The sequence below is a fragment of the Gymnoscopelus microlampas genome (assembly GCF_963454915.1).
Source record: "Gymnoscopelus microlampas genome assembly, chromosome: 11".
Taxonomy (NCBI): domain Eukaryota; kingdom Metazoa; phylum Chordata; class Actinopteri; order Myctophiformes; family Myctophidae; genus Gymnoscopelus; species Gymnoscopelus microlampas.
The window spans coordinates 34,107,382-34,118,903 of record NC_139948.1 but is presented as its reverse complement, the minus strand read 5'-3'; positions in this window follow the sequence as shown (position 1 = coordinate 34,118,903).

The window sequence follows — 11,522 nt, the reverse complement described above, 5'->3', positions numbered from 1 at the left end:
AATTGGGGGACGACTGGATGTTGTGTTCATGATATATGGTGTTTTTTGTAAGGAATAGACAGACGCAATCGGGCTCGTTGCATTTGATCAAATCCCAAAACATTCCCAAACCTGTTGTTTCGAGGAGCGCTGGTTTCAGTTAACCTCCTGTGTGTAGGCTGGCTAAGTCCTCCCGTGCGAGATGCTGGGAGAGTGAATGCCCACTGGCCGAGCAGTGCCGTGTCCCTGCGTGTCACGGCTAATCATAGCAACTGGAGGCGGGGTTTTGAAGACAACTGATTTTAGAATTGCTATTATCGTTAAACATAACAGAAACTAGAAAAAGTGCTCTTTGGAGAACACACAGACAGGACACACACACGGACACACGGACACACGGACGGAAGGACGGACGGAGGGTAAAACATACTCTCTCGCCATGCCTTTCGGCCTGGCGGAGACAATAAAGGAATATATATTTCAAGAGGGAGAGATCACAATAAACAATCCTTAAAAGCCTTCTTCCTCCATGCAGACTGGGAGGGAAACTGCAGCTGAAATTTGATGGAATGCATTTTCACATGAGTGCTGTGACGACTTTTCTGCTGCGTTTTATGAGCGAGCGGTCGGGTTCTTTTGGAGCCAACCTGCGTAGGCATACTGGCTGTATCAATGTGTGGTTGTCTGATAAGGGATCTATGGGCCCCTTGACTAAAATTTTACTTAAAAAGTTAACTTTTGTTGTTAGTGTGAGAAGTTTGTTAAGCAAGAGGTCAACAGCCACAATAAGCCTCCTGCTTAGAGCTGTTCCAGTAAATTAGTATTTACAGTATATTGACTGACTGAGTGATTGATTGATTGATTGATTGATTGATTGATTGATTGATGTTTTTATTGACAAAAAGGTATACATGAACATATCTGTCAAAAAGACAAAACACAAAGTGCAAATGTGTGTAAACTGAGTGCTATGTAGAGTGGCAGTGGCAGTGTGTGTGTGTGTGTGTGTGTGTGTGTGTGTGTGTGTGTGTGTGTGTGTGTGTGTGTGTGTGTGTGTGTGTGTGTGTGTGTGTGTGTGTGTGTGTGTGTGTTGGACATAAAAAAATAGTAAATAATATACATTCATACAATCTCCAACATACTAGACAACTAAAATAGCAAAAACCTACAGTACATGGTTACTGTAAATGGAAACTACTGCAACTAATTAATGGTTAGAATTAGGTCCAGCTGCTATTCAGCCAGCTCTTTATGGAGGACTTTAAGTTAACAATAGAGATAATTGACTTACGGCTTGCAGGTAACCCTGTCCACACACTGTACCTGCTGCAGAATTAACATATGATACTCTCTCCTCCAATTTATTTCGCAAGGTCTGTAACTTATAATGCCTATAATCAAAATGACATTGAACAAATGCCACTGCCAATATATTTCAATATCACTTTTATCTATAGAAGTGCTCTATCTTGTGCAGGGGTGTCAAACAGATTTTAGGTTGCAGGCCAGATTAGGTTAAATGCAACTTCATGTGGGCCGGACCAGTTGTTCTCTCTCTCTCTCTCTCTCTCTCTCTCTCTCTCTCTCTCTCTCTCTCTCTCTCTCTCTCTCTCTCTCTCTCTCTCTCTCTCTCTCTCTCTCTCTCTCTCTCTCTCTCTCTCTCTGTATTAAGCTTCGTATTAATGGAAAAATACTGTACACTACAGTATATTGCAGTGGTTCTCAACCTGTGGGTCGGGACCCCCAGGGGAGTCCCCACATTAACGCCTTGCAACGCGAGCAGTGTTGCCAGAGTCGGTGAGAGAAACAAGCAACCAGGTCTAGGAAAACCAGCCCAAAAGAAGCGACTATGGGCCACATGAGCACTTTAACATATACATCAGCTATTTGAAAATAGCAGATCTACAAGCTCACAACGCGTCGCGATGCCACGCGTTGTGAGCTTGTAGATCGGCTATTTTCAATAGTATATTGCGGAGAAACTATAATAAGCAGATCTGGCAACCCTGAACGCGAGGCGTTATGAGCTTGTAGATCTGCTATTTTCACAATATGTATCTGTGCAACCGAGTCAAACAAAATGTAATGCCTCAACTCCTACAATTCCAAGTGCTTGTCAGGGTGGGGGGTCCCCAGTTCAAATATGATTATTTTGGTGGGTCACAGCCTGAAAAGGTTGAGAACCACTGGTATTTTGTGTGTATTAGCACCACATCTAAAGCACTGCTGGATAATTCAGGTTTTAAGAATGGCTTTTATTTTAGTACAGTATTATACATTATTAAGCACTATCGATACATAGATTAATGCTGAGGTTAATCGAAGAAAAAAAAGTAATTGTAAAATGTTGACATTTGGCCTCATTAAAGTTTGTTGCTGTAACTAAAATTAGTGCAACAGTATATTCTATAGTGCACGTTGTTGCAAACATACTGTGCATCACATTGCAGAATATAATCATCAATGTAAATCATTAACTCTCTGTTTGCTTGGAATCGTCTCATTGCTGTGCGTTCAGACCTATGCCATCAATTTATATCAATTTTCCAGACCAGTAGCCCATATTGACATGATACTGCATGGTTATAACACACAAAATGCCCTAAGATTTAGAGTAAATGGTCATACTGTCTGGCTGAGCAGATAGGACACTGCTCTGACTTTCCCTGACTGCTTGGCTTCATCTCAAAACTGTAGCTATACCCCCCCCCCCCCCCCAGTACATTCTCTGAAACACTTTAATGAATCAAGCCTGGCAAGGCACATCAATATGATGACATTGAATAATGCCTTTAGTGCAGACATTTAGCTTGGGACTCCTTCCCACTCTATTTAAGTACAGTGCAGATAAACAAAACAAAACAGAAAAACTGTCCTTCCTTAGTGATGGTATCATCTTGAAATGCCTTTAATTGGTTATAACAGCTGCTAGATTCCTTTCTTACATTTACTTAATGCATTCATTGCTGGAGTATTATATGCATATTGCCATAGGAGAGGTTTTGCTTGCAGAGCTTACGCAGGGCTCCACTGATACCAGGCTTGCAAGTGGATCAAATTTTCCCTGTAGCGAATAGTAAATTGAACCATGAAATAAGACACCGGTGTCTGGGCAGATCTCAAAGACACCACTACCTGTATATACAGTACATCCATCTCATGTTACACTTCAGCCTTTTGTATTATACATGCTGCATACTCATTAACCTTTGTTAATTATTTAATAATTTTAGCACAGACAATGTTATATTAATCACCACTCATATGCCTGTAAATGAGAATGAGCAACAGAGAGGTCCATGTTTTAAAATCTATATTCCAGATACAATTGAAGAAACGTTACATCACTTTCGATCTTTTCATATTTCTTTCTACCATATTCAGGTTAGGAAAAAAATCCCTTTTGGCCCCAAAAGTTTGCTGCGTCATCAACATTTTTGCTTGTGAATATGACCATTGACATCCGTGTCTGTATCCATAAGGGCTTTATAGCTCCTTTCAAAGAGCCAGGGCACTGTACTGTGATTTATTGAGTGGCCCTACTGCAGAGAGAGAGAGAGAGAGAGAGAGAGAGAGAGAGAGAGAGAGAGAGAGAGAGAGAATCTCTTTTGGAATGTACGATTCTGTGGTCAGGGGTGATTTTCCAGGGTGTCTCTCAGCCACATTACTGTAAAGAGCCAATGATACCATACTCATAAGGGGCTTAATGAACAGCCGCTCTGGAGGAGTCTGCAGCAGGAAATTGATTCTCCACATTTATCAGTGTTATTATGTGAATGGACAGAGATTAAACATAGCAGGGGGCCGGACGGCTGCTCAGTTTAATGCATAATTAATGCGCCGTCGTACGGTAGTGTCGCATGCCGAAATTAGCAGATCTTCAAGATCACATGCGTCGCATCCTCAACGCATTGTGAGTATGTAGACTGGGTAATTTAAATGTGCGACAGTGCCGTCGTGTGACGAAGTATACATCTGGTTTTGCTCTCCTCCTGGACGTGTGATGCAGGGTGTAGATGTGTGAAGAGGAACGGGCTAGGCGAGAATTTGGTCGAGCGGCTGGGACGTGCCCTGAGAGCTAGTTAAGTCAGGCTCTCCATGCAGGGGGGCAGGCACGTAGCATCCTGCTGTCTTTCCTAGTTTGGGTTGCTGAGTTGTGGTGTAAGATGGGAATAGATGATGTACCACCCAGAGGGCGCAACACTAATGTGCTCCCCCACCCCCGTGTCCAGATGCATCCTGGGCTTCATGAGGTGAACAGGGTGAGACAACCCCTGCCATTTCTCATGTCAGATTATGTCCTGGATAAGCATCGCCCACCATCAAATGAAGCAATGCCCTCCAACTCGTGTTTAGATTATTCATGCTGCAGACACTGAGTAATACCTGAGTGAAGCCTGAATTCCCCACCAGGGAATGCCTTGTCTTATCTTGTCTTGACTTAAACTGATTGATATACACAAGGAATATCAATCGGTATCCTATGCGTTTTGGCTTGTTTTACTGAATTTTGTAGCACTTGCGACTTTCTTGACTACCAAACACCTTAAGGATTTAAGGGCGTGGGATGGGACTGTATAGGCTTTTACACCTAACAGCTTCCTGCTGTAAGTCTCCCCTGATCCCGTCAATTACCCTGCAAGCTTCTCTTCAGAAATGGCTTATAAGGAGAATGGCAGGCCATGCTCTTTGCCCTTTATACAGAAAGAAAATTCTACCAGTCGGTAACAGCAGTCCTGGACTGCACATTGCAGTTAATGCAGCTCCTTACATTTCATCACGCAGGCCAATGTATAGTAACATGATCAAACCTGATAATACACAAAATACACATTGTGCTCTATATTGTTCAGTTTCATATTGTGATTTGTTTTCCAATATTGCCCAGTGATCCATTACACAGCTCGCTGGTTGAGACCTGCTACTGAGAGTGTCTAACCGGTACCGGAAGTACCGCCCAACTATGTTACGTTTTGCAGATCTGTTTACATTCGCCGTGCATAAAACCTGTGTTGATTGGTCGATAAAGACATCATAGGCGAAGAACATACAACGGCAGTCCTGCCCTGTAGATATGCTCTGTATTGGATCGTTACCTGGCTTTTCTCCTCAGAGATGAGAAAATGCTGGGAACGAGGCTAATTAGACAGCCTGCAGGGTATGTTTATAATAGAATAATGATGGCGCAATTGACACTAGTGGACCTTAATTTGTAGCTAAAGTTTTGCAGACTTTAAGAATCATAGGTTTATTTTATTAATTGCTCCATTGCTAGAGATTATTTCCTATCGTCTACATAATATGCCCTGCCCTAAAAAGTCATTCAGTCTTAATTATATTAAAAAAATATATTTCATTTTGTGGAAGCCAGTCTTTGTACTTTATGTGTGCTGTAACATACTGTAAAATAACATTATTCATTTATTTCAAATGTACTGTACACAAAGAGAGCAAATCAAAGAGCAAATAACTTTTCCTTGTGTTAACAAAGACCAAGCGATTTATGTGCAATGTTTGCATAAGTTTTTGCAGCTCAACTACAAGTTAGATAGTGAGAGCCTTGCTTGTACAGTAGATGCACTTCATGTGCTATTTCTGATATAGAAGAATAGAAGATATAGAAGTTCTTTGCATTCTTTTGAGTCTTGATACATTCATCTATTCAAAGTATCCAATGTGGGATGAAGCTTTTCATTTTATGAAAAGAATTTCGGTCCATTAGGTCCATCCTTGTGCTTGAAAAAATTACTTAGCCTACATACAATGTTCCTCTTAGCCCTTGCTGCCCTGTAGAAAATCTTCTGAAAATAACAAAGGCAGGAAAACATGAAAGGATGCTGTTCATCTTTCTAGTTCACATGCCAGGGATAATAACAAATTACTCTCCATGTCACTCAAGAAATCCCCTTTTCACTCGGTTATGGGCTTTTAAAAAAATGTTATGACAGTGTTGTTGAATAAACCTTTGCAGCACAATCTTTTTCTCCTACATATATACAGTAAGGTAATTTATTTTGGTATCACATAAGTATTAGTTTCAATGCATTACTATTCAAAACTGGCCTAAAGAAGCTAAGATCAGTCACTTCATTAATTACTCTCTATAAGCAAGACATAACACTGTCCAAAAATGTGCCACTTACAGTAGCTGTCTTACATTCTTTACTTCTGCATCCATTACAGCAGCCAGTCTGTTCATGGTCCATTAAAATGGCTGCAACAACAGATTATGAAGAGTAATCGTAAAGGGGGTCTTTGCGGCACAGATCTGTTTTCCAGTGTACAGTTCTCAGATATTAAAGCATCACAAGCAACATTGCACATAAAACATGTTGGATTCATATACAGTAATAGAATACTGACCAAACATCACACAAAGGGAAAAAAAATAAAACCTCATTCAAATCAGAGTGGAAATGATCATAAACAGTATATAGTGTACAATAATATGAGTTTATCAGTATTGTGCAGTGTCAGTATCACTGGTGCACATATTAATATTAGCTACAGTACCTCATTCATCAGTACAGCGGCATCATGCAATGTCATTAAAACAAATACAACACAAACCAATTATTCTGAACCCCACCATACGGTGTTTCAGTACTATGATCAAGTGATATAATCCTCCAGATTAGTAACTCAACCGATCAATACAGCTGGTCAGGGGGATTAAGCTAGATTAAGATGATACGTGAATCTCCTCCCAACAAGAACTACAAAGAATCTGTTTCGTTACCATCTCCCTTTTGGCTGGAGATGGCGCCGTTCAGCTTAAGAAGTGTTAATTAGTTATGTTGTTGTTGTTGTTGTTGTTATTGTTGTTCTGTGCATCCAAGAACAACTACTGTATCATGGTACTATAGAAAGAATGCCATGCTGCCTTATTATTGAATGAGTGGACAAAAATAATCAGGATCTCGCCCTAACCCTTTCATAAAGTTATCAGGAAACCCACTTTGTTTCAAATGTTTTTTTGAGTTACCAAGGTTCAGCATACAGTAAAATGCATTAGCCTACTAGAGGCAGTTTCAGTGATTTTTATGCGTGCCTGTGCAAGTCTGTATATTTCATTGTGTGTGAGAACGAGGAGTGGATAATATAAACTGAAGAACAAGAGCTAAAGGCTTTGGCCTTTATACAACAGATGCCACCATGGGATACAACAGATGCCACCGAGAAGCGTGAAAGAACATCAGGAGGGACAAGAGAACACAGGTGGAGAGGCTAGCCAAGGAGGCAGAACGTGTGGTGACTCAAAGGATCATGAAGTAGTTACTGTGAAACAGTTTGGGGCATATACCCTCACAGTAATAACTAGAGGTGTAACGATATAGTATCTGCATCGAAAAATCGTAACCCAATCACAGATAAGAACAGCCAAATGCATGCTTACAACCCATCTGTCGAGGCGCAGCTCGACAGATGGGTAGAGCATTTTGAAGAGGTCCTGCCACCAGAATACCACTACAAATCTAGTGACACACCAACAAAAACAGAAATAAAGGCTTCAATCAAGCAACAGCTGGAAAGGATCCTGGCTCTGACAATATTCCACCTGAACCCCTTAAAGTAGACATAAACTAATCAAAGGACATGCTCTACGGCTTCTTTGAGAGAATTTGGATAAAGACACCCACAAAATGGACAGAGACACATTGTTAACCTACCAAAGATGACTTAAGAAAATGTAACAACTGCGAGGGATCACCATACTTACCCAGTAAATTCTCAACCGGTTTACCCTCAACTGTCTCCAGGAAGCTGTAGACAAGAGGCTCCGGGACCTGCAAGCAGGATTATGTATTCCTACACAGACACATAGCAACACTACGCATCATTTCTGAACTGTATTGAATGGAACCTGTCCCTGTACATCCACTTGATCGACTTTGAGAAAGCAATTAACAGCTTGTATAGGTCCAGGAGAGAGATCAAGAAAGAACCGAGTCGAGGACATTAGTTAAAGCATGGCCTATGCTCCAGAGGAGTAAAGGGCCTTGTATTCAAGCCAGTGTGTTTTTTTCTAGTGGCTTGTTGTTGTGTGGGTATAACAGGCAGAGGCAGCACATTCTCTCCTATCTTCCGAACCTCCAGGTTCAATTGAAGCCGAGTCACTCAAATGTGAACTCAACTTTAATGAAAAAGATGTGTGCTGGGGTGGTTTAGTTTGCATCTGGAGGGCAGAACTCAAGGGCTGCCAAAAATAAAGTCCATCATTCCACTGCACTTGGATCTCATGGTCATTCTGCAAGCACTAATACTGGCTATGATGACCTGGATGTAGAAGGTCCCTCTTTTTTTGGACTGTTAATGCATTGTGTATGGTGATCTTTAAAAGTCATGATTATTTGTATAGTCATTGTGTTGTTTAACTTGTTTTATTCACAAAAACAATCGTACTGTGTGGAATGTTGTTCTAGTCCACAAGCAGACACATGTAGGTCCATCACCACTAAAGGAAACCAGAGCAACTTATATCTGCTGATTCTATTTTCATTTCTGATTTAATTTATGTGATTTTACTGATAGTGTAGAAAGGCAGGCATATTAAGTCACAAGTGGATAACATACAAAAATAGAACAACCTATAACAGAATATAGGTTTAAATAATAAATAGATAACACTGCAATTTCTTATTACGGTGTGCTAGAATGTATAGGTTGTGGGCCACTTTACTTTTCTCCCATTCAGAAAAATTGTATGAATGTTTCAACCATCAACTAGTGCTGCACAATTAATCGAAAAAAGATCGTGATCTCGATTCAGACACCTATGCAATCTCGATTTTAAATTATGGCGATTTTTTTTTCAATATTATTATTATTATTATTATTTTTACATTGAATTTTTTTTTTATTATATATTTACAAGAGAATCGTGTGAGAATCGTGATCTCAATTCTTATGGAGGAAAATCGTGATTCACATTTGAGCAAGAATCGTGCAGCACTACCATCAACCATAAAACTAATTTCAATGCTTCAGGCCTTGGGGGGCTGCCACAACACATAGCATGACATGGCAAGTGTCACGGGTCAATTGAATTAAATTGATGCATGTTCACTCAATGGATGACAGCTGATGGTAATGTCTGATATCCAATGTCTTTCATTGCATTACAGCCATTCTCTGTAGACAGTTAGAAGTTGCTTTTGCTGTGCATTAGGTGTTGCCTTTAATTAACTCACACAAGGCAAAGTCATGGCTTCATTAAACTCTTTCAATCAACCTTAATGTTCTACTGAATTGCTCTCATTCCCCTGTGTGATTCCCTTATAACAAGGCTCAAAAGGCTTGTGTGAAAACTCCATGGCATTGAGATTATCCTAAACAGATCAGGACACGACACATTTAAAAAAAAAGTTAAATTGTTAACAAATTCTCACTTAGGACATTCTTAATTTTACTTGTCACATTCTTGAAAGGCTGATTCTACTCATTTAACCTATATCTTTAATTGCTTCTCTATCATCTGACAAGTTGCTATAATGTATGATGTCTCATATGGAGGTGATTTTGCGTGTACCAAGAGTTGTTTTTTTATTTAATGTTTTTATTGTCACATGCACATGCAATGCATCTGGCAGCAAGCAGTGAAATGATTGTACTCCAAAGCTTTATTTCTTGAACATCGATATCTCCAGGGGACGCTTAAAAATGTTCCATCTCTTGAAACCACTGACTCATAAAGTCGTTTCACAGTCACTGTGAAACAAAAACTAGCCCAACCATTTCTAAGCTGGCTCAAAGAAACCGTGACCTGTCAACGGTAACAGAGATTACCAGATCAGGCCCCTTGGTCATTTCACGTGAAAATTGCACATTCTGACATCAATGATGTCCATGATAAATAAAAATGCATTAGCTTTAACATCACCATGTACAGTATTGTTCTTGTTTTCATTTGCATTCAAGATTATTATTATCATATTATGATGGGCAAGCATGTCTAATGTAAATGAGCAATCACATGTAGGCCACTGGTCTAAGTATCTGAATGCTACAGGTATATAGCAAAAATCCTTAATGAGACTTGAACATATATATTCTCTATTCACATTTCAAGCAGTTCCATCAAACTGTGGACCACAAAACACTATTTTTGAGCTTCAATCCTCACGCGTCCCTCTAAACGTGTCAGTGGCTGAGCACACTGCTCAGATTGGAAGCAGTGTCCAACCTTTCAGTGGTCAGGGTCAATATACTATAGGGATGTGCCAGAAATGTTAAGACCACACTAGACTGTTGCACCTCCTCCTACTGTGTAATGCCTAATTTATACTTTGTCATACAACAGTGTCCCGCACCTAAAATAGCAGATCTACAAGCTAGATTATCATGGTGATCTATTATCATGTCAAATGTGGATTGTAAAAGCACTAAGATATGACATTGAGATGGGCATTTGATGTATTTAGCATCTTGACTGTGGCTTGATAATGCAGCAGAACACTGCAAACACTGCAAATTGCGTCAAATTGCTGTCTGGAATTTATTGTAACCCATCTATACTTTATATCAACTCGAGACTTTGGCGTTGAAGGCAATAATGTTTCATGTAATGTTCATCAGCCACACAATTGATGGGTTCGAAGGTTGACACACAGCAGCGAAATCGATACAGCTCAGGCTAAATAACTAAAATGGTTGGCCAAATGTAGAAGACGTACAACCCACTGTCTTATATATTACGGTACATTTTATTTTACCAATTTACATGGTTCTCCAAATGAAGGGGAAAACGGGACATTATTGATAATATTGGTTTGCAGGTCAGACACAGTATGGCTCTCATGACCACTAATGCATTAGTCAAACTTGCACATTGTCAGCTTCCATATTGACACCAACATCAGGAACACCACTCCCACGGCAACACTTTATACTCACAGTACTTGAGATATTTCATTAGCACCTGTGTGGTACATTGAGAATACACTCCACTGGTTATTAGTGTGCCACTGCCTCTCTGACCCTCTAGCTACATAGATGCTGTGCTGATCCTTATTCTACACGTGACCTATAGGTACACTAAGCGATTTGAACTGTCCTACCGACTGACATGGCCATCCATCCTTTGAGCCCCACACTCTTGCTAGCTGGACAAAAAAAAAGGGGGGGAAAAGTGAAAGAAAATGTAATAATGCATCTCAAAAAGTTTAACATTTTGTAATAATATGATCTACTAGCTTCGCCAGTGCTTTCTTAACATAAACTCATAAAAAGTTAACATAATTATGTCATTACTCCGTGAATACAACTGTGATAAAGTAGTAATCTTCTCTTGATGTCTTTTAATCAACATTTTTGTTCAAAGGCATTATAGTTTTGTTGATATTTACTCTCAGATTAGTAATCATTAAAAATAAGTTATCTTCCAGAACATTTGAAACATTACTTCAGTTCCCTCTCGTCTGTCTGAAGTAAAAACTTTGAATTACGAAATTACTCTCTGTGATTAGTGACCATGAAGCCAATGTGGAGAATGTTGTTTTAGGGAATCTATGATGGTACTGTCTGTTAATGCCTGGTGGGAACTG